Genomic DNA, 21,071 nt, shown 5'->3' with positions numbered 1-21,071 from the left:
TTGACAGTGTATGTCAGAGCAAAAACCAAGCCTTGAGGTCGAAGGAATTGTCAGTAGAACTCTGAGACAGGATTGTCTCGAGGCACAGATCTGGGGAAGGGTAACAAAACATTTCTTCAGCGTTGAATCTCCCCAAGAACACAGTGGCCTCATTTAAGAAAGAAGACTCTCAGACCATGAGTAACAAGGTTCTCTGGTCTGATGAAACCAAGATTGAACTCTTTGGCCTGAATGGAAACCTGGCACCATCCCTACGGTGAAGCATGGTGGTTGCAGCAGCATGCTGTGGAGACTGGAAGACTAGTTATGATTGAGGCAAATATGAACGAAGCAAAGTACAGAGAAAACCTTGATGAAAACCTGCTCTAGAGCACTCAGGACCTCAGACTGGAGCGAATGTTAACCTTCCAACAACTCTAAGCACACACCCAAAACAATGCAGGTGTGGCTTCGGGACAAGTCTTTGAATATCCTTCAGTGGCCCAGCCAGAGCCCGGACTTGAACCTGATCGAATATCTCTGGAGACACCAAAAATAGCTGTGCAGCAACGCTCTCCAGCCAACCTGACAGAGCTTGAGAGGATATATAGAGAAGAATGGGAGAAACTCTCCAAATACAGGTGTGCCAAGCTTGTAGCATCATACCCAAGAAAACTTGCGGCTGTAATCGCTGCCAAATGTGCTTCAACAAAGTACTGAGTAAATGGTCTGAATACGTACAGTACCAGTCAAAATTTTGGACACACCTACTCATTTTTCTATCAAAACTATGAAATAACACATGGAATCATGTAGTAACCAAAAAAGTGTATTTGTTATATTTTAGATTCTTCAAAGTAGCCACTGTTTGCCTTGATGACAGTTTTGCACACTCTCTTATTCGACATTGTAGAAAATAGTAAAAATAAAGAAAAACCCTTGAATGAGTAGGTGTCCAAACCTTTGACTGGTACTGTACATTGACACAGAAACAGCAAATCCTCCATATACATTTAATCTTATAGGATTAATTGTAGAGCTCTTTTTACTTGCAGACAATATACAGTAGCCGGGTCCCCCCGTCCTGTCCTTAATGGTCCACCACCCTGCAGCGCCCCAACCCAACACACCCCACTCAACTTTAGGATCTTAGTGAAGCATTACTTATTGGTTTCGGGTGTGTTAGGCCAAGGCCAGAGTGACCTACAGGACGGCAGACCTAAATAGGTATCTCTCCTGACGTGGGCATGTTTTCAATAGACTATAGTCGTACTGTGTTCCATATAAGTCATCCAGACCTAATGAAAGTTGCCCAGTATACCCTTAGTCTTGTAATAAATCAAATCTAGTGATACATAACTGGGAGGATAACCAACCTTCCAATTAATGACAATGCACTTCTTAGCCCCTATAAATGCTTAGTTACACAGTTTCTTCAGATAAGTCTCCAGTATCAACATTTCCAAGCAAACAAAAACAGAGAAGGGAGAATCTGTAGACAAGCTGAGATAAAATAACAAGTCTTTGCCAGAATTCAGCCAGCCTTCACAAGAACCAAAACATATGCAAATATGACCCCTTTTGTGTGTTACACCTCCAAATCAAATTAAAATCAAATGTTATTGGTCACATACACATGGTTAGCAGATGTTATTGCGAGTGTAGAGAAATGCTTGTGCTTCTAGTTCCGACAGTGCAGCATTTATCTAACAAGTAATCTAACAATTCCACAAAAACTATGTAATACACACATCTAAGTAAAGTGATGAAATAAGAATGTATCAATCTATGGATGAGCAATGACAGAGCTTATATAGGCAAGATGCAGTAGATGGTATAATGTATGAGTAATGCAAGATATGTAAACATTAGTGAAGTGGCATTGTTTAAGTGATCCATTTATTGAAGTGGCCAGTGATTTAAAGTTTATGTATATAGGGCACAGCCTCTGTGCTAGGGGTGGCTATTTAAGTCTGATGGCCTTGAGATTGAAAAAACGCTTCAGTCTCCCGGTCCCAGGTTGATGCACCTGTACTGACCTCGCCTTCTGGATGGTAGTGGGTTGAACAGGCAGTGGCTTGGGTGGTTGTTGTCCTTGATGATCTTTGTGGCCTTCCTGTGACATCAGGTGCTGTAGGTGTCCTAGAGGGCAAGTAGTTTGCCCCTGGTGATGCGTTGTGCAGACCGCACCACCCTCTGGAGAGCCTTGTAGTTGTGGCCGGTAAAGTTGACGTACCAGGCGGTGATACAGCCCGACAGGATGCTCTCAATTGTGCATCCAAAAGTTTGTGGGGTTTTAGGTGACAAGCCAAATTTCTTCAGCCTCCTCAGGTTGAAGAGGTGCTATTGCGCCTTCACCACACAGTCTATGTGAGTGGACCATTTAAGTTTGTCCATGATGTGTACACCGAGGAACTTGAAGCTTTCCACCTTCTCCACTGCTGTCCTGTATATGTGGATAAGGGGGTGCTCTGCTGTTTCCTGAAGTCCACAATCATCTTCTTTGTTTTGTTGACGAGTGAGGGGTTGTTTTCCTGACACCACATTCCGAGAGCCCTCACCACCTCCCTGTAGGCTCTCGTCGTTGGTAATCAAGCCTACTACTGTTGTGGTCTGCAAATTTGAATGAGTTGGCGGCGTGCATGGTCAGGCAGTCATGGGTGAACAGGGAGTACAGGAGGGGGCTGAGCGCGCACCCTTGTGGGGCCCCAGTGTTGAGGATCAGTGAAGCAGAGATGTTGTTTCCTACCTTCACCACCTGGGGTCGGCCCGTCAAAGTCCAGGACCCAATTGCACAGGGCGGGGTTGAGACCCAGGTTCTCAAGTTTAATGATGAGCGTGGAGGGTACTATGGTGTTGAATGCTGAGCTGTAGTCAATGAACCACATTCTTACATAGGTATTCCTCTTGTCCAGATGGGATAGGGCAGTGTGCAATGTGATGGCGATTGCATCGTCTGTGGACCTATTGGGGCGTTATGCAAATTGAAGTGGGTCTAGGGTGACAGGTAAGGTGGAGGTGATATTATCCTTGACATTTTTGTTTTACTTGTTTTGTGTCATTGGGAAAAGCGTCTATCAACCCTTGATACAGTTTGGAAATTAACTTTGGAGGTTTGTCAAACGGCCTTAAAATAGCACCTGGCTGGTCCAGCGTTTGCTGCACAGTTAGCGTAGTGTTGTATCTGCAAAAATTCACCTCACCTCTGTAAGACTGGTCTTCCCTGGCTGCCTGACCCTGCTGAGACCCCTGTCACCATCTGATCCTCCTAAAATAAGGCATGACAAATAATTACCTTGATGTACATTTATACATTATATTATCCAAGAATATAATCAATGGTTCAATAATTAAAATGACCATTATTCCCAGATCCCAGACTGTAGCTTTGCTGTACTGTAGGTCTACATATCAATTCAAGGTGGAACTTTGTATCATTCACTGATATTGTTAATATACAGCAAAATTCACCTGAGCTCCGTAGACTGGTCTTCCCTGGCAGTCTGACCCTGCTGGTACCCCTGTCACCAATTGATCCTGCTAAGACATGATGAGCATAGGGTTGTGTACTGACTGCGCTAGAGGGCTGCATTCCCGTGGGATGCCTCTGGGACATGCAGATCCAGACAGATCATTGTGGTGTGGTCTGCGTTTCTCATGCTGCCAGCAGGAGCACAGATCATTGTGGCGTGGTCTCCGTTTCTCATGCTGCCAGCAGGAGCACAGATCATTGTGGCGTGGTCTCCGTTTCTCATGCTGCCAGCAGGAGCACAGATCATTGTGGCATGGTCTCCGTTTCTCATGCTGCCAGGAGCACAGATCATTGTGGCGTGGTCTCCGTTTCTCATGCTGCCAGGAGCACAGATCATTGTGGCGTGGTCTCCGTTTCTCATGCTGCCAGCAGGAGCACAGATCATTTGTAAACAGTTCTCATTTCTGCTTTGTGTGCATTAGCCTACGTTTTGTATTAGAAGCACATCTTTTTCACATTCACAGTCAGAATTCGGTACTTCAACTTCAGTAGCCTAACTCTCCAATCAAAAAAATGCAATCATTGAAAAGGAAAAGCGCACATAGGTTAGGCTGCTAAGGTGAGCGAGCGTTGCACCTTTTTCATTTTCATTGATTACCCATTTATTTGTCTCTGCCTGCAAATCGTCCTGCTAAAAGGTAGGCTATATCCAATAGGTCTATGCAAAATGTTGCAAGAGTTGCTGTCATCATTCTTGCTCCTTAAAGTTCAGTAGCTATACCTGCGAGATCAGGTATAGCGTGTTTGGTCTCAATTAAATAGAGTAGCCTAAGAATGGGCGATGAAGCATGGGGCAGTTATCTTTCCAAGGAAATGTACTTCCTAAATAGGCCTATGATTAGACTATAGTTTACTACATTGCCTAGAAATAGGGCTAAATATTGATCACCCATATTTCTTTGTCTGCAAAACATCCCACTCCTAAAAGCTAGTCTATATAAATAGCTCAATAGAAAGTACAAGTCTCTCCAACAGTATACCTGACCGCTGAGGCATCCACATGGTTCTGTAGCAGACCGTTGCTGCTTTTTGTATCACATCGCAATGATAAAACAGCAGTGAAAGTTGCGCCCCTTCTGAGGAATAATTTAAGTTTGAACATTTGACATTTTGGCCTTACCCAGGCCTCCTTTTAAGACTCTGTTTCATCTGTATGTGCAACAAAGGACAAATTGGTGTCATGCTGAATGTTTGTTTATTTTTATTTGACCTTTATTTAACTAGGCAAGTCAGTTAAGAACAAATTCTTATTTTCAATGACTGCCTAGGAACAGTGGGTTAACTGCCTGTTTAGGGGCAGAACGACAGATTTGTACTTTGTCAGCTCGGGGATTTGAACTTTCAACCTTTCTGTTACTAGTCCAACACTCTAACTACTAGGCTACCCTGCCGCCCCAATGTATAGTAGCTTTACTTCTTGCTTTGTAATATGAATAGTATTTTGATTTCAATAACAATGTTCTGACATTAATACTGTATATGAACACTGAAAATATTACATTTTGGCATAGTAACAGTAGTGGAAAAAGTAACCAATTGCCATACTTGAGTAGAAGTAAAGTTATGTTAATAGAAAATTATATCTTAATAAAAAGTGAGTCACCCAGTAAAATACTACATAAGTAAAAGTAAAAAAAATATCTGATTTTAAATATACTAAAGTATCAAAAGTAAAAGTATAAATCATTTTAAATTCCTTATAAATGAAACAAACCAGATAGCGCACCTTCTTATAGCACCTGCTTATTTACGGATAGCCAGAGGCACACTGCAACACCAGACCTAATTTACAAATGCATGTGTTTAGTGAGTTCGTCAGATAAGAGGCAGTACGGATGACCAGGTATGTTCTCTTGATAAGTCAGTGAATTGGACCATTTTCCTGTCCTGCTAAGCATTCAAAATGTAACAAGTACTTTTGGGTGTCAGGAAAAATGTATGGAGTAAAAAGTAAATTTATTTTCTTTAGGCGTAAAATGTAATGTGTAAAACTAACCAAAAAACCTATTTAAGTAGTACTTTCAAGTATTTTTACGGAAGTACATTAAACCACTGCATAGTAGGGACAACCAAATGAAGCATTCAAAGAAAAGAACACCCTCCCTACAATCAAACATGGGGGAGGTTTGATAATGCTGTGGGGTTGCTTTGCTGCCTCTAGTACTAAGGGCATTGAACATGCTCAAGGTATCATGACATCAGCAGATTTTCAGCTCTTCTGGAGTCCAATGTTCAACCCAGCGTCCAAATCAGGGTCTCAATTGAAGCTTGTGGGTCTTCCAGCAGGACAACAACCCCAAACACACATTAAAAGGAGTGATTCAAGAGGAAACCTTGGCCTATTATTGGAGTGGCCAGCGAACAGTCCAGATCTGAATCACATGGCGAGATCTGAAAACAGCTGCTGGAGAGCATCCGCAAACTTTGAAGAATTAGAGAAGTTTGCTCCAGGAAAGTGGGCCACTAAATAGGTGCAGCAAGCTCATTGATGGCTCCAGTAAGCATTTGTCTGCAGTTGGGGTATACAACTAAGTACTAATGCTTGGGTGCCAGTCATTTTGTCCAGGTCCCTTTGTCTTTATTTTCTACATTAAAATTGTAAACTTAAGTTTACAAAAATGAAACAGGTTCTGCAATGTTGAAATCCAATAAGGTGCGGAGACAATTTAATTTAGAATAAATAGGGAATTATTTAAGAAAAGTTAAAGGGTGCCAATATATTTGGCCGCAACTGTATTTTAACAATCCTTCCTCCAAAGAACCCTCCTATGGATTACATTTTGTGAAATTCCCAAAAACGATGGTCCTGTTTTTGTTCTACTTTTACGAGGAATTCCCCTCCTAGTCTCTTGTCTGTCGGATTATCCAGATTGTCAAACACTTTTTCACAACATAAATATCAATGCAACATGCTTAAATTTCTATGATTTTACTTAGTCACCGTTCATATAAGGAAATCAGTCAATTGAAATGAATTCATTAGGCCCTAATCTATGGGTTTCACATGACTGGGCAGGGGCCCACCCACAGAAGCCAGGCCCAGCCAATCAGAATTAGTTTTTTTTCCCACTAAAGGGCTTTGTTACAGACAGAATTACTCCTAAATTTTATCAGCTGTCTGGGTGGCTGGTTTCAGAAGAAGCTGGATGTGGAGGTCCGGGGCTGGTATGGTTACATGTGGTCTGCGGTTATGAGGCCGGTTGGATGTACTGCTAAATTCTCTAAAATGATGTTGGAGGGGTTTATGGTAGAGAAATGAACATTACATTTTCTGGCAACAGCTTTGGTGGACATTCCTGCAGTCAACGTGCCAATTGCACGCTCCCTCAATTTGAGACAACTGTGGCATTGTGACAAAACTGCACATTTTAGAGTGGCCTTTTATTGTCCCCAGCACAAGGTGCAGCTTTGCAATGACAGGCTAATGCGATGAGCATGAGGTTGTAAGTAACAAGAACATTTCCCAGGACATAGACACATCTGATATTGGCAGAAAGATTAACAATAATTTAAGTTAACTGCACTGTCCAATTTACAGTAGCTATTACAGTGAAATAATACCATGCTATTGTTTGAGCGTGCACAATTTTGAACATGAAAAGTTATAAATAAACAAATGAGACACATTTGGACAGTCTTGAAACAAAATTTTGAACATAGATGCAATGGTTCATTGGATCAGTCTAAAACTTTAGACATACACTGATGCCATATAGTGGCCAAAATCTAAATTCCACCTGAGCTGGAATAATACATTATGGCCTTTCTCTTGCATTTCAAAGATGATGGTACAAAACAAATACAAAAGACCGGTTGTTTTTTTTCTATGTATTATTTTTTAACAGATTTAACAGTATTGTGTGTTCTACTACATTCCATTCACATTTCCACAAACCTAAGTGTTTCCTTTCAAATATTTTGGCCAGGATGCTCTTGAAAAATACATTTTTAACTGTCAATGGCCCTTCCTGGTTAAATAAAGGTTAAAAAAAAAATGTTACCAAGAATATGCATATCCTTGCTTCAGGGCCTGAGCTACAGGCAGTTAGATTTGGGTATATCATTTTAGGTGAAAATGGGGAAAAAAGGGGCTAATTCTTAAAAGGATTAAGATTTTCAGCTTCTTGATATGCCACACCTGTAAGGTTGGATGGGCTATCTTGGCAAAGGAGAAATTTCGCTAACCGGGTGTGTCAACAAATTTGTGCACAATTTGAGAGAAATAAGCTTTTCTTGCATATGGAAAATTTCTCGGATCATTTATTTCAGTTCATGAAATGTGGGACCAACACATGTTGTTTATATTTTTGTTCAGTATAGATTAGAGAGGAGCTTCTATCCAGGGTGGGACTTTTAATTCTGGTCTGCCTGCCACCAACCTTTAAAAAGCTGGAACTATTTGCCACTTTCCCATTGAAACTTGAATAAACATTTCCCATCACACTTTTTCTCATTGCATTTTTTTATACTGGGGGTGTGTGATTGAGAAAACATCCTCCCTCTCTCACAACTTCTCCCACTGTCTGCATTAGTACGGAGGTTCAGTTAAAGCAGGGCTGTTCAATTCTGGTCCTGGAAGGCTGATAAGCTTCTGTTTTTTTTGTTTCTACCTGGTAAATTGCATTCACCTGGTATCCCAAATCTGAACTTGTTCCTTATTAGACGGAGAGGATGAAAACCAGAATTATTACGGCTCTCCAGGACCAACATTGAACAGCCCTGAGTGTAAGGATCCCAGCATGTGTCGTTATCATCTACCTAGGATTGTGTAGTTTAGGGTTGATCTTACATTTGGTTCACATCTAGGTGTAATGTATAGGGACAGATGGGATATCATACCTGGCTGAGTATAGCCAGAGTCAAGGTGATTAGGGTATTTTGTTCCTCAATGAGAGTGCTAGTGCAATACACCCGCTAGTTCTGTCTTGACTTGTAAACTCTTGCTCCTCAGGTAGCATAGGTTGACAAACTTCCTCCAGCTGTTATATAGTTTTTCTCAGTGTTTTGCCGGGTTTGTTTACGTGTTGTGTGCCTCTGACAATGTTAGCTGCCTGCTAGGGTTGATGGGACACATACGCACACGCATACACGCACACAAATCCAAATCCAAAGTTTAGTGGCCTTTAAGTCTGGTTTTCCTTAGACGTCGGCATATTCCACATCTGGTTCTTACATCAACAAGCCAAGGTCTTCAGCAGCACCAGCCAGTGTCTCCCCTCTCCGTTTTCATTATATCAAATCCAAAGTGGCTTCCAAACGATCAATTTCCAAGTTGAAAGTGGAACAGCCTGTGTCCAGATCAGCAGTTATCCTAGAGAAAGACCTAATTTGTCTCTAGGAGTTTCCAGCAGCTCCCAAAATCGTTTCGTTTTTTCTTTCTCACTTCCTCCTTTTTTGGTCATGCACACCGCCTTCCTGCCTGTCTCCTTTCCTTCCCTAAAACTATGGCTAGGAAGCCTGGTTGCATCAGAGTCCAGTGGTGCAGCCTGAGACAACACTAACTCCCGTCTCAGTGCCCTTGACTGCATTAGAGTGGAGACCGATCAGCTGCTGGTGAGTGGTTATTTTGTTTTCTCATGTTGTCACTTCGATAACACTTTGTTTACGTGTAAAATGTCAAATAAACACATTTTGATAGTTCAGTCTGAGGTGAAGCCAACAGAAAATCTGCAGTTTTAGGATTGTGTATTTAAAAATGCCTCAGAGTAGATACTGTACATCATGGTTATAGGGCAAAAGGCTTGACATTACCTTTTAGGGAGAAAAGACTTGACTTCAGGGTGATCTGCGTCTTTTGATATTAAGTACTAGCCTATTTCTCAAGGTGTGGGTGTGCAATCTGTGCATGCATGTGCAGTGTACAGGCAAGGCTTTTCATGTTGAAACACTTTTAGTGGAATGTTTACTTTGTAAAAATAGCTATTTCCTGTGAGGTTCTGTTGGGTGGATGGCCTTGAGGTTATCTCTGTCATAGAACAGACAACTCACAAACTCTACTGTACAATAACGGACCAAACACAGCTAATCCAATGGATCATTGCCCATTGGAAAAATAACATGTTTTTTGGGGGAGATGGTTAGTTCAGAGTTTGACACTGCTTACTTGTGCGATTTGGGATATATGTTGGAGAAGCAGTTTCTGGACCTCTTTTTATTAAACATATTTTTTTGTTACTTTTTCCAAATTACACACAGCATCAAAATTGAGAAGCAGGGGAAAAAACTGTTGCCATAAGGTAGGTACAGTACAATATATTAAAGCAATTATATTGCATTTTTACCAAAGTAAACTTCTTTCAGGCCAGTCAGTCTTAAAGGCCCAGTGCAGTCAATTCATTTTTACCCTTTGTTTTATTTATAGTTCCACATTGAGGTTGAAATAATACTGTGAAATTGTGAACATGATGATAATGCCCTTTTAGTGTAAGAGCGGTTTGAAAAGACCACCAGAAATGTCAGCCTGTTTTGGTGGGATGGAATTGTGGCCTTCCATAGTGACATCACCATGCGGTCAATTGGTAAATAAACCAATAAGAAAGAGTTCTAAACCCCTCTGCCAATAAAAGCACATTTTTAGTTTCCCCTTCCAAATTAGACCACTCCCAGACAGTCCTAGCTTGAGAAATTGCTCTTTGCTAAGAATCTATTTTTGTTTATTTTTGACCATTTTAATTGTAAACAGGGTACTTCATTGTTACCCAGAAATTATTTGATATTGAGATCAAAAGGCTGCTTTGGACCTCTTTTTTTAAGGCATAAGTCAATCTTTCCACAACAATTATTTCTTGAATTATACTTTACAATTCTTCAGACTTTCAAGCTTCCACTTTATACCAATTCCTGTTAATAGCTTTTTTTACTCGCAGAAAATCAAACTTTAATCAACGATATGTCACTGTCAATTACAATCTCCAGAACATTACCAAGGTACATAACAGGGCAGGATCTAGGGACTTCCTATCCCAGAATATATTTTATTATAGAACATACAGTACATTGTCCCAGAAGAGTGTTATCTTCAGACATTCCCCAAAAACATGAATGCTTGGGATCTAACCTACATGGCCACACAGCTTCAAGCATGCTTGTGTACCTAGCTATTGGCTTTGGAATCTAGGTGTGATTCAAAAGTCATATTTTCCAACAAAACTCCTGCTATGTTTTCAGTTTGGAACAATATATTCAAAATACTTGGAAGTTTGTCATCATTATGAAACTCCATGTGGTTTTCCCCCAGTCTGCCTGACAACTCCTCAAATATACATATACACAGATGACAAGTCACAGAGTTGAGTTTGACCAATGACTTTCCCACTGGTTTGGTACGTGATGTACTGAGCTTTTAGGCCTGTGGCCGTTTTAGTTAAGTGTTCAACCCAGCCTGGGAGAAATGCGTCTGGTTGTACGTCAACATTATTTGACTGGATTGGAACTAAAAAGCATAAAGCAGCAGGCATCTTAGTACAACACTCGACACATTCTAATACCTGTGACATAAACCAGACACTGAGCAGTCGCTCAGCCTCAGGTGTGGGCTTGGACGGTCAATCTCCGCATTACAAATTAGAAAATAAGCCTGTTCAAGTTTTATGGCTGTATCATCCCATGTGTCATAGAAAAACATGCACACACTGCCTCAGCCTTAATCTCTGACGTGTTGTGTCAGAGGTTACAAGGCTAAGGCAGAGTGAGTGCATGTTTTTCTGTAAACATCCATATGTGTTTGAAGGGGACCAAACCAATCCCAAGTAAAGGGAGGGTGGTTAATAGGAGACAAACATGATAGGGTGGCGTTGGCCTCCTGCATTGGAAAGCTCTGGCCGGCTTCTGGCACTCTGAGCCCAGTTAGAGGAATGGTCGGATGGCGGGAGAAGACAGAGAGCGGCGGTACGGTTTTATCCTGCCTCTTCTCAGACGCGTCAAAGTTAAACATAGAATAATACTTTATTCGACCAGGTCCAGTCATGATCTGGGGCTCTGATTTGTCCCTTTGATCTCATCTGCCCCCCCCCCCACCCATGTTACCACCTACAATATCTACCAACAATAACCAAATGGTGAGACCTACGCTATGTAATCTGTAGGAAACCTAGGCTATCCCCCAGTCGCGTGCTCAACTCCCAAGAGGGACATCAAAATGAGTTACCAGAAAACTGTACAAAAAAATAGATATAGAGAGATCCTAGATGGCAGACCCAAGAAGTAGTACTTGAAGTCATGTCTTTTTGATGTGAAGCATACTCCCTGGGTATTTATTGCTTAGTATTTGCGTGCCAATCCATCATTCTTAATTCAGAGAAATCTTGATTGATACTATAGAGTATTTTTTAGCTCTCCATTATTCCACCATGTCTCAGTAGTAATTAGCAGTACGGTAAGTGCTGGTCTCTCAGGCTGAAGCTATATTATTTGTTTAGTGGTGTGGAGAGAAGTCACCCAGGCAGCTTGCCGATTGAGGCAGAGGCTGTTTGAGTGAAGTCTGAACACCAGACCATAACAGACCAGAATAGGAGGGCCTGGGAAGGATTAGAGAGCAGAGAAGACTTCCATGTCTAGGACATCAGCTGTGGAAACAATACATTTCTTCATTCATAATGAATACGTTATGAGTGCTGGGCCTAGTAATGTGTGTGTTTGTCATTTGTTTGACTGTCTGGATATCTGTTTGTGTATATTTGTATCAGTCTGTGTATACTTGCTCCAAAGGAGTTGCCCAAAGAGGCCCGCTTTGCGTGTTTGAGAGAAAGAGCGTAGCTCATGAATGAGTTGAAATTGGTGCTTTTCAGTGAAAGAGTATGAGCCATTAATGTTATGTACTTTTGTCTGTGTTTGGGATCTGTTTGATGGGAGTGAGTCTGAACTTGTGTGTCTGTCTGAAGTCTGGACCAATGACTGTCAGTTGAGGCTGTGTGAGTGCACAATTATCTTATTATTTGCACAAGACTACACAAATGAGTAAAAACCAATCGTGTTTGTGATTGTGACACCAGACAAACCTCATATGGTTCAAGCCAGGGGTGTAATTCAGTACGTCTACTTTTAGCCACACAGTTAGCCCCTTACATGTTTAAATGACTGATAAGAAGGCCTAGCTGCTAAGATGGTCTTTAGTCTGGCTCACACAACTCAGTCTTTCGAGTCTGGATAGGCTCCTTGATGGTGTAGGCACGATGCTTCAATAAAAAGGGGGCTGTACCTTTTTATTTTTACTGATTTTGGTTCTCCTTTTGTCTTACTCAAACACCCACATGGACAGCCACACACAGCCCCTGAGCGCAGCCCCCCTCCAATACAGCTGTTGGATTTTCAAATCCAAACAATGAGAGATCTCAACCCCCAGAGAGAGAGAGAGAGAGAGAGAGAGAAATAAACAAACAGTTTGAGAGAAATAATCAAAGCTCAAGACGATGTTTGTGCGAACATTGCACCAACAAACCGACTCCTGTCCAGACCAGTGTGTCACAGCTCTCCCTCACTGTGTACCACGTTAATCGTGTCAACCAGGCTCTGGAATCTCCTCTTAAATTTTCCAAATCAAAGATGTCTAACATGTTAGGGCCTGGTCCTGAAGGAACCCGTATGTGGGGTGATGTTAGGGTTTGGAATATTTCACTGAAACACTGTGCACCACACTGTCATCTGACTGCAGCGTTAACAAAGCACACAGTAAATAACTGAAATTAAGGCTTTATTAGAGCACAAGTAGCCATATCCAAATGTCATCATGACTGTTTGGTCTGGACTCGATGTAGCTAAAACATAATCGTCTATTGTCTTGACTCTGAATGTCATAGCTGTTCACTGATGTGTTGATTCATGCTGCCTGTGATCGTGTGTGTTGTGAGAGCGTGGGAGCTGGCTGCTGGAGACAGACTGTATGTGGATGACAATGGGAAGCAAGGAATTGAATTAGCTCTGGGTGTGGGCACCAACAACGTGTGTGTGTTGTGGTGTGTGTGTAGAGCAGTAGACCAAACACAACGGGTCCTATTAAAAACCTGGGGCGGGGCCTTTTCTCTCACGATGTCTCTCCCAATAACAAGTTTCCTACTAATATCACTGTCTGCCAACTCTTTTCCAATGAGCACCACTCCATCTTTCACTCACACACTATGGCATTACACAGGGGCTCATTGCAACATGTGTGCTGCAAACATGTCCATTCACTGAAACGATTAACAACAGTGTTGTGCGCACACACACACACACACACGTGACTTTGCTCATGTGTGATCAGACATGCACTGCCTTTCAAAAGTTTGGGGTCACTTAGAAATGTTCTTGTTTTTTGAAAAAGCTTTTTTTTTTTGCTCATTTAAATAACATCAAATTGATCAGAAATACAGTGTAGACATTGTTAATGTTGTAAATAACTATTGTAGCTGGAAACGGCAGATTTTTATTTTATTTTTTATCTACATGGGTGTACAAAGTTCCCATTATCAGCAACCATCAATCCTGTCTTCCAATGGCACGTTGTGTTAGCTATTCCAAGTTTATCATTTTAAAAGGCTAATTGATCATTAGAAAACCCTTTTGCAATTATGTTAGCACAGCTGAAAACTGCTGTTCTGATTAAAGAAGCAATAAAACTGGCCTCTTTTGGACTAGTTGAGTATCTGGAGCATCAGCATTTGTGGGTTCGATTTACAGGCTCAGAATGGCCAGAAACAAAGACCTTTCTTTTGAAACTCGGTATATTCTTGTTCTGGGAAATGAAGGCTATTCCATGTGAGAAAGGAACTAAAGACCTCGTACAACGCTGTGTGCTACCCCCTTCACAGAACAGCGCAAACTGGCTCTAATCAGAATAGAAAGAGTGGGAGGCCCCTGTGCACAACTGAGCAAGAGGACAAGTACATTAGTGTCTAGTTTGAGAAACGGACACCTCAAGTTCTCAACTGGCAGCTTCATTAAATAGTACCTGCAAAACACCAGTCTCAACGTCAACAGTGAAGAGGCGACTCCGGGATGCTGGCCTTCCAGGCAGAGTTTCTCTGTCCAGTGTCTGTTTTGCTCATCTTAATCTTTTCTTTTTGTTGGCCAGTCTGAGATATTACTTTTTATTTATTTATTATTATTTATTTTACCTTTATTTAACCAGGCAAGTTAGTTAAGAACAAATTCTTATTTTCAATGACGGCCTGAGAACAGTGGGTTAACTGCCTGTTCAGGGGCAGAACGACAGATTTGTACCTTGTCAGCTCAGGGGTTTGAACTCTCAACCTTCCGGTTACTAGTCCAACGCTCTAACCACTAGGCTACACTGCCGCTCTGCCTTGAAGGCCAGCATCCCGGAGTCACCTCTTCACTGTTGACATTGAGACTGGTGTTTTCAAAGTGACCACAATGTTTTGAACGTGTGTGTGTTCCATCAGTCATTAAAACTCATTTTTTAAACCACTCCACATTTCTTTTTAACAAACTATAGTTTTGGGAAGTCGGTTAGGACATGTACTTTGTAATTTTTCCAACAATTGCTTACAGAAAGATTATTTCACTTAAAATTGACTGGATCACAATTTCAGTCGGTCAGAAGTTTCAAAAGAAATCAGCCAAGACCTCAGAACAAAAAATTGTAGATATCCACAAGTCTGATTCATCCTTGGGAGCCATTTCCAAACGCCTGAAGGTACCACGTTCATCTGTACAAATAATAGTATGCAAGTATAAACATCATAGAACCACGCAGTCGTCATACCACTCAGGAAGGAGACCCATTCTGTATCATAGAGATGAACGTACTCTGGTGCGAGAAATGCAAATCAATTCCAGAACAACAGCAAAGAACCTTGTGAAGATGCTGGAGGAAACGGGTACAGAAGTATCTATATCCACAGTAAAACGAGTCCTCTATCTACATAATCTAAAAGGCCGCTCAGAAAGGAAGAAGCCACTGCTCCAAAACCGCCATAAATAAGCCAGACAACGGTTTGCAACTGCACATGGGGACAAAGATTGTACTTTTTTGGAGAAATGTCCTCTGGTCTGATGAAACAAAAATAGAACTGTTTGTCCATTATGACCATCGTTATGTTAGGAGGAAAAAGGGGGAGGCTTGCAAGCTGAAGAATACATCCAAACCGTGAAGCACGGGGGTGGCAGCATCATGTTGTGGGGGTGCTTTGCTGCAGGAGGGACTGGTGCACTTCACAAAATAGATGGCATTATGAGGTAGGAAAATGATGTTGATATATTGAAGCTACATTTCAAGACATCAGTCAGGAAGTCTAAGCTTGGTCGCAAATGGGTCTTCCAAATGGACATTGACCCCAAGCATACTTCCAAAGTTGTGGCAAAATGGCTTAAGGACAACAAAGTCGAGGTAATACTTTTAAACTGGAAGAACTTGTCCCGATTGGTGTTTTTTAAATCACTGAAGGATTTTGAGGCTGATTCCCTGACCTGTCAATGTTTTTAATTTGCTGTTTTATACTCTTGTGAATTCAATGGTTTTTACTAGAGTACTTTTAGTTTTTCATGTTGTCTGTCTGTCTAATTTTTTTTAATGACTTGGTGCTGCCTATCTTGGCCAGGGCGCTCTTGAAAAAGAGATTTTAATCTCAATGAGCCCATCCTGGTTAAGTAAAGGTTGAATAAATAAATGAAAAATGTTGGCGCATCTTGCGATAAGGCAAAAGTGATAACTAAGTGTCTCGGGGGACAAAACATTGATATTTTGGGTCCATGGCCATAAGACTTCCCAGACCTTAATCCCGTTGAGAACTTGTGGTCAATCCTCAAGAGGCGGATGGACAAACAACAACCCACATTCTGACAAACTCCAAGCATTGATTTTGCGAGAATGGGCTGCCATCAGTCAGGATGTGGCCCATAAGTTAATTGACAGCATGCAAAGGCAGATTGCAGAGGTCTTGAAAAAGAAGGGTCAACACTGCAAATATTGACTCTTTGCATCAAATTCATGTAATTGTCAATAAAAGCCTTTCACACTTATGAAATGCTTGTAATTATACTTCAGTATTCCATAGTAACATCTGACAAAAATATCTAAAGACACTGAAGCAGCAAACTTTGTGGAAATTAATATTTGTGTCATTCTCAAACCAGAGTCGTGGCCAAAAGGGGGGGGGGTGTGTGGTGTGTGTGTGTGTGTGTATATATATATACACACACACACACACACACACACACACACACACACACACTCTAAAGGCTTCCGCATACATAGATTTGGTTTGTTCCTAGCAGAACTTGGCTATGCGACGTGAACATCTGTGCTCGTATACACCCTTAAAATACATTTGCTTGTCCCTCTTGAGACGCCATAGCCTGTACACACATCTGTAATAAATGTTGACGTTTTTGCAGAGGTCCTAGTCACCTAATTGTACATCTAATAAAGATGTCTGGTGCAGTATTTCTTGCAATGTGCATGAAAACAACCAGTTGTCTGTCGTTGTATGACAAACACTTAATTGAAGGATCCCTACTGTTGACCAACCACTGACGAAGGGGGCATAGACTTCGGCTTGCCTCGAGAGAATGTTGTGTGCTCAACTGCTTGGGAAAACAATGGCCAAACACCAAAATGAACAAAAACGTAAACATTTTGTTATACTATACAATGCATTCGTAAAGTATTCAGACCCCTTGACTTTTTCCACATTTTGTCACGTTACAGCCTTATTCTAAAATGTATAAAATGTTAAATCTTCAATCTACACACAACACCCCATAAAAAAGCGAAAACAGGTTTTTAGACATTTTTGCAAATGTAATACAAATAAAAAAACATACCTTTTATTTTCTATGAGACTCGAAATATTGATCTCGGTTGCATCCCGTTTCCATTGATCATCCATGAGATGTTTCTACAACTTGATTGGAGTCCACCTGTGGTAAATTCAATTGATTGGACAGGATTTGGAAAGGCGCACACACCTGTCAATATATAAGGTCCCTCAGTTGACAGTGCATGTCAGAGCAAAAACCAAGCCATGAGGTCGATGGAATTGTCCATAGAGCTCCGAGACAGGGTTGTGTCGGTACACAGATCTAGGGAAGAGTACCAAAAATGTATGCAGCATTGAAGGGCCTCAAGAACACAGTGGCCTCCATCATTCTTAAATGGAAGAAGTTTGGAACCACCAAGACTCTTCCTAGAGCTGGCTGCCTGGCCAAACTGAGCAATTGGTGACCAAGAACCTGATGGTCACTCTGACAGAGCTCCCGTGTTCCTCTGTGGAGATGGGAAAACTTTCCAGAAGGACAACAATCTCTGCTGCATTCTACCAATCATGCCTTTCTGGTAGAGTGTCCAGACGGAAGCCACTCCTTAGCAAAAAGCACATGACAGCCTCCTTGAAGTTTGCCAAAAGACACCTAAAAGACCCTTTAGTCAAAGATTATCTAGTCTAATGAAACAAAGATTGAACTCTTTGGCCTGAATTCCAAGCTTCATATCTGGAGGAAGAATGGTAGTGGCAACAACTTTTACTTCATTCCTAAAGAAAATAATGTACTTTTTACTCCATAAGTTTTCCCTGACACCCAAAAGTACTTGTTCATTTGACAGGAAAATGGTCCAATTCACGCACTTATCAAGTGAACATCCCTACTGCCTGTGATCTGGCGTACTCACTAAATACACGTTTCGTTTGGTAAATGACGTCTGAGTGTTGGAGTGTGCCCCTGTCTATCTGTAAAAAAATATTTGTACATTTACTGTTGATGCTTAAGTATATTTGAGCAATTACGTGTAATTTTGATACAGAAGTATATTTAAAACCAAATACTTTTAGACTTTTCCTCAATTAGTATTTTACTAGGTGATTTTCACTTGAGTCATTTTCTATTAAGATATCTTTACTTTTACTCTGACAATTGGGTACCTTTTCCACCACTGAAGAGTGGCTTTGGGACAAGTCTCTGAATGTCCTTCAGTGGCCCAGTCAGAGCTTGGACTTGAACCTAAGCGAACATCTCTGGAGAGACCTGAAAATAGTGCAGTGACGCTCCCCATCCAACCTGACAGATCTTGAGAAGCTCTGCAGAGAAGAATGGGAGAAACTCCCCAAATACAGGTGTTCCAAGCTTGTAGTGTCATAGGTGCTTCAATAAAGTAATGAGTAAAGGGTCTGAATACTTATGTAAATGTTTTTCTGTTTTTAATTTTTTATTAATTTGCTGAAATGTATAACCTTTTTTTGCTTTGCCATTATGGGATATTGTGTGTTGACTGAGGAAAAACAATTCAATCAATTTTCGAGTAAGGCTGTAACGTAACAAAATGTGGAGAAAGTCAAGTATACTGAATACTGGGAACCATACAGTAATCTTACACACACACACACACAGAGAGGTTGAGATGGAGGTTATATAAGAGTTAGGTGTGCTCTAGCAGGACAGGCTGTTAAGATTAAAGCCAGTCAGTCGGGGGAGGGTGTTTGTGTCTGATCCAGTGCTGTTGGCAGCATGGTCTTGCATTTTTATCTGTATTTTCTTAATGGGGATGGAGGGGCATCAAACCTTATTATGCTGATCATACTGCCTAATAAACCGTTGTGTCATCATGTAGGGAGTGCGTTTGTGTAGGGTTAACCCTGACTGAGGTAACCGGGCTAAATTGCCTCGAGGCTCCAGTCCAGTCATCTCGAAGTGAGACAGCTGTAGTTGGTGAGAGGAAATCTAACTCCTTTCATTCAATATAGGTCTAGCTCTCCTGCTGAAGGGTCACAAGTTGGAACGTGGGACGTTTGTGTTCACGTGATTGTGTGTCTAGGCTACTGCGGGTGTGGTAGTGTGGTGTGGTAGTGTGTGATGGCGCCTTGGTCGTGTGTGTGATGGCGCCTTGGTCGTGTGTGGTATGCGTTGAAACAAGTGTGCGTAAGCAGGTGCCACGTGGTAGTGAATGTATTAAGCTTGAGTGAGGGGCGCAGAGGGGCCGTGTGTGTTCACAGCTGCCCGGGGGTCTCCGGATGTGAGTGGTGTGTGTCGCTCAGGCCACGGTAGCTGTTCTTTCTCTATACCCACCACTAATTCTCTTGACTTTAGAGTGCACGTCTGGACACCCGCACAGAACACACATACTCAAACACGACATACACAAACCAGTGGAGGCTTCTCAGAGGAGGAAGGGGAAGACGATCCTCAGTGAATTTCAGAAAAATTAATAAAAAAAATATTTCAGGGACTAAGAATTTGTTCTTAACTGACTTGCCTAGTAAAATAAAGGTAAAATAAAATCCGTGGGGCACCAGCAATTGGCCTGTCTGGGTTAGGGAGGGCGCAGTAGGGATGTCCTTGTCTCATCGGGGTGGCAGGGTAGCCAGGGTTGTTTGCAAGTTCTCCGACTGACATTGGTGCGGCTGGCTTAACCCACTGGGTTGGATGTTCTTAACTGCTTGCTGTGTAAAGAAGCAGTGCGAATCCTTGGTTGGGTTGTGTATCAGGGTTGAGGTGCATGACTTTCAACATTGGTCGCTCTCCCGAGCCTGTGTAAAGAAGCAGTGCAGCTTGGGAGTTGTATCGACGAGACAAGATAGTAGCTACTAAAACAATTGGATACCACGAAATTTGGTAGAAAAAGGGCTAAAAAAATCACACAAAAAAATTATATATACATTTCAAACATTTAACCTTTTACATAAAACTGTACTAAATATACTCACATCACCAAATAATTGATTAAAACACACTGTTTTGCAATGAAGGTCTACAGTAGCCTCAACAGCACTCAGTAGGGTAGCACCATGGTGTAGCCGGAGGACCGCTAGCTTCCGTCCTCTGGGTACATTTGATTTATTTACAAAACCGAGGAGACACATGGTTCTCACCCCTTTCCATAGACTTACTCAGTAATTATGACAACTTTTGGAAGACATCCTACAACCTATCAGAGCTCTTGCATCATGAACTGACATTTTTTTCCACCCAGTCAAAGGATCAGATAATGAATCTAGTACTGAAAACATAAGCTACAGCTAACTAGCACTGTAGTACATTAAATGTGGTGAGTAGTTGTCTCAAAGAGAGAGAAAGGCAACAGTTTAACAGTTTTGAACAAATTCATTTCAAAAGTTAAGGAGAAGCAAAAGATTTCTCAACAAAAAAAAGTTTCACATACTTAGTTAGCAGATGCAGCTAGCTAGTTTAGCTTACTCAGAGGGATGCTATGACTATCCAACACAACACTGGAACTCTTATAAGTCAAAAGTAATCTACCAGAAGATGGTTAGGCTTATCATTAGCATCAATATATATTTTTTTCCTATTCCTTAATTGTTTGAAACCTGGACTTCATATTGTGAGGCATGTCTTAGGCCTTACTTAAGTGTCCATAAAGCCAAAATCCCACCATAGAAACGTAGAGGCAATTATTTGTATAAAGTCTTACTCATATGCTTTCTCCTGTTCTATTGATTAACTTTCAATTGTCTAGCAGTCAAAGGCATTATTGTAGTCATAATAGCAACCCATGATAGTTGTATTTAAATCCTCCCCTATTTCTAACGGATATTTCTGTCCACTGTAGCCAACTAATTTTCAGGTGAAGTTGCTAGAGGCAGGTCGATTTGTTGATAAATGATGTGATGTC

The 21,071-nt window shown here is 41.4% G+C and overlaps 1 protein-coding gene across 3 annotated transcripts in view; it reads left to right on the top strand.

Annotated features, from left to right (window-relative positions):
• The window catches only part of plekhg5b (pleckstrin homology domain containing, family G (with RhoGef domain) member 5b), a 118,967-nt gene that overhangs the window by 59,780 nt on the left and 38,116 nt on the right, over nt 1-21,071 (top strand). The window contains exons 1-2 of one of the 3 annotated variants that reach the window (XM_064922408.1): nt 9,005-9,064; nt 9,707-9,747. The exons of 1 other annotated variant lie outside the window; for it this stretch is intronic. The gene's annotated coding sequence lies outside the window, so the exon portion shown is untranslated. Of the gene's footprint in view, nt 1-8,978; nt 9,065-9,706; nt 9,748-21,071 lie in introns of those variants that run through there. One more of the 3 variants, XM_064922407.1, reaches the window with a different exon arrangement.

This window comes from Oncorhynchus masou, chromosome 18, assembly GCF_036934945.1.
Source record: "Oncorhynchus masou masou isolate Uvic2021 chromosome 18, UVic_Omas_1.1, whole genome shotgun sequence".
Taxonomy (NCBI): domain Eukaryota; kingdom Metazoa; phylum Chordata; class Actinopteri; order Salmoniformes; family Salmonidae; genus Oncorhynchus; species Oncorhynchus masou.
This window is presented reverse-complemented; position numbering and strand designations above follow the sequence as displayed.